Source organism: Phodopus roborovskii, unplaced genomic scaffold (genome assembly GCF_943737965.1).
Source record: "Phodopus roborovskii unplaced genomic scaffold, PHOROB, whole genome shotgun sequence".
Taxonomy (NCBI): Eukaryota; Metazoa; Chordata; class Mammalia; order Rodentia; family Cricetidae; genus Phodopus; species Phodopus roborovskii.
The window spans coordinates 1,603,875-1,607,662 of NW_026126417.1; positions in this window are offsets into that span (position 1 = coordinate 1,603,875).

Consider the following 3,788-nt stretch of genomic DNA (forward strand, 5'->3'; position numbering starts at 1 on the left):
CTTGTTCAGATTAGCTGTTTCTGTGGGTTTACCCAGCTTGGTCTTGACCTCTTCGCTCATCACTCCTTGCTTTCTACATACAGATATGGCAACTCTTATAAAGGAAAACATTTAATTTTGTGGCTGGCTTACAGTTCAGAGGTTTAGTCCATTATAGCCATAGTGGGGACCATGGCAGCATGTAGGAAGACACAGTGCTAGAAAAGGAACAGAGATTCAAAGGCAACAGGAAGTGAACTGTCTCCCATGGCATGGTGTAAGCATATATGAGACAATGAAAGTCTGCATCAACAGTGGTATACTTCCTCCAGCAAGCTGCAACTCCTAGTATCACCACTCTCTTTGAGGGCCGTTTTCCTTCAAACCACCACAGTGTAGGTTATATAGAAAAATTAGGAAAAGGTATGTATTAGGTAGCTTTCTGTTGTTGTAATAAAATATTTCCAAAAGCAACTCAAGGAAGAAACTTGATTTTGGTTTACGGTTCCAAAGAAGAGGCCAAAATGTGGGAGTAAGGAACATGGAAGTAGGTGGTAGAACATAAAATTGAGAGATCATTTCTACTGGCGTGCAGGAAGAGATAGAGAGAGAACTGGAAGTGAATCAAGCCTGCAAATGTTCAAAGCTTCCCCAAGTTCCCATTTATCTTCCAGCAAGGCTTCACCTCCTAAACCTCCCCAAATGGTGCCACCAACTGAGGATCAAGTATTCAAATACCCAAGCCTATGAGGAATAGTCTCATTCAAACTGTAATAGGATGTTAATGCTTACACGCTACACCTGTAAGTGACAAGTGATGGCAATGGTGGCACCAATACTTGCCAGAACTCAGTGAGGGCTGGAGCTGGGGGGGCTGGCGGGAAGGCTATAAAGCAGAAGCTGTATTCAAATGGAGCATACCATTTCAAAACACAGTATGAAGATAGAAATAAAGTGAGGAAATGAATATCCTGATTTCTTTTTGTGTGGTTTTTTTTTCCTTCCTCCTAAGTTACCATCAGCAAAACCCAAAATAAAACACAGGAATCACTAATATCATAGAAATTGATAGGATAAAATGGAAGTAATAGAGGCAGCCTCCGAGTCAGTTCCCAGTGACATCTGCTAATATCCATTCCCTCGTGTAACTTGGAGAGTGATCTGGATAGAAGACACTTATGAACAGACAATGTCAAACTAAGTTGCTACTGGCACCTATTTTGGACATTTTCTCTTGCTCCCTTATTTGCTAATTCTTTTAGAATCCAGCTGGACTGTCATGAGCATGGCCATGAAATGCAGCATAAAAAGGAGTTCAGGTCTACAGTCCAGTATTCCATGACTGAGCTTGGAGGTAGAACTTTTATCGGTGAAGTCTCTAAGTTTCAGTTCTATGAAAGAACCTGAGTCAAGACACATGGGTAAGCTTAGCCAAGCCCCTATCCCCAAGAAACTGAGCCAAAAAGAAAGATAATTTTATTAGACACTAGACTCAGAGTGGGCTTGATGTATTAACTAGCAAGAAATAATGGATATAAGAGGAAGAGACAGGATTAGCAGAACAATTCCCCAATGTTGTCTTAGTGTATAAAATTCTCACCTTTAGAACAAACGAACAAAGTACTTCTCACATGTAAAATATGACACAAATTCCTATCAGGAGGCCAATAGTCAGAATGATTTGTTTATCCCCATTCTTTCTAAAAAAAATTAAGTGGTAACATTAATCTACTATGATAACCTTCAATATTTAGTAGCAGAGAAAGTAAGAAAGAAATTGGTTTGATTTTCAAGGTGGGCTCCAGGGGATTGGAGGCTTTAGGTAGTTATGCCTATGCCTGTTCAATTGGCTCTAACCCAAATCTTAGTCTGCTTTATCTTCTCAACAAATACTCATCTTTAGCTTAAGAAATGTGGAATCTAACTATAAACTTCAAAGTAAGATGTCTTGCTTAAAACATTCATAGAAGATGCGGTTTAAGAGTCAAAATTTAGACTTTATTGATGAGGAATGTTCTTCTGTATATTTGTTTGTCCTGTTGGTTGATGAATAAAACACCGATTGGCCTGGCAGGAAGTAATGTAGGATGGCAGATACTGCCACTAGCTTACCAGAGAGGTCTGAAGGTCTATACAGACAGGCAGGAAGTGACATAGCTGGGCAGAGTCAGAATATAAGCAGGGACAAACAGGAAATTGCTCTCTTCTCTACACAGATGTAGCAGGCAAAGGAGATGCAGGGCCGGCATTCTCTGTAAGCCGAGACTACATGCAAATACTTAGATTAATATAAAAATGTGTTAATAGTTAAGTCAAAGGTAGCCAATAAGAAACACTTGTAACAGGCCAACAGTTTTATAACTAATAGAGTGTCTCTGTGTGTTTTTTGGGGCTGATGTGACTCTGGGACAAGGCTGGCAGGAAACTGCTTGTAACACTTTATATTAATAAAAACATAACAAAGGTCACAAGCACTCCCTAATAATCTTCAGAGTGTGCTTCGTAATTTCCATCTACTCCAAGGTGGCTTGTTCCAGTTGAAACTAACCAATGCTAGTCCAGTTATAGTCTGACTAACTTTTGATTATTCCCTGCCAGGAAATAATTTATAAGTCATCTTCCCAACCAACTTCCAAATATGATCCCATCCACATTGTTTCCAAATTATTGCAGTTCTTAATGTTCTTCATAGGAATTCAGAAAATGGTTTCTGAACTAATTAATGTAAATAGTAAAAGGCTTTCCCAACCAAATTTAGTAATAAGACAACTTGTTAAAGTTACTTTCCTAGTGAAAACAAGTACAGCCTGAACTTAGCTTCTGGATTAGTTTGCTTTAGTACATATCCAATGTATTCTTTCACCCAATAAATATCTTCTAGTGTGCCCCATTACACCAGGTAAACAGAGGCAACCTGAAATGTAAGTCACATAAGATTTCTTATACTCTCCAGAAATCCACACTTCCTCTTTTTTCTTGCTCTGTGTCTCTAAAAGCTTGATCTCTCTAAATCAGACAAACTAGTTCCTTTATCCACTGACTTTTGGTGGAATTTAAGCCAGTGGCAGGCCCTGGCAGGAGGTAGCACAGCAGATGGAAAAGACATCAGGGTATTTCTTCCCCTGCAAACTCCATTTCTTGATGTACTCGTATGATAATGGCTGTGACCTTCCATAAACATAGTTTCTATCAAATGGCCTGCTTTCATTATTCAGACCTCTAAACATGTGTAAAGACATCACTGTTTCCTTGCCCTTTTGGACTTATGATGCTACTGTCTCCTAGCCTGATGGTTCCTAACATTCCTAATGAGTCCTTAAACTTAGCTGTACCTCTATGGAAATTCTTTTATCAGGTAGCTTCAATGCCTATCCTCTTGCAATCAATTTAATTGGCATAGTAGTAAAAGATTTTGTGTTCATGAAATTGATGATTATTGAGGAACACAAATAATTTAATATGTTGTAACTGAGAGACACAAAATGGCATCTGACATAAACTATGGTATCCACAAAGGATGTTTTTTCAGTGTTAAAGTGACCAGGAGTAGAAAAGCAACTATACGTATATTTATATTTCAGCAAATAGAATCCTCTGTATGTTTGTAAAAACTACTGTAACAAAAGATAATTGAGAAACTTGGAAAATGAAATTGATTTCTTTGTTCTTTATTAAACTCTACAACTACATTTTTATTTAAACAAGGATGTAATGATGTTTTATAATAACAAACTTTTTATTTATCATGAATATTTGAGACAAATTTATAATATCTAATTAATGTCTACTTAAATTTTACAAAGAAATCT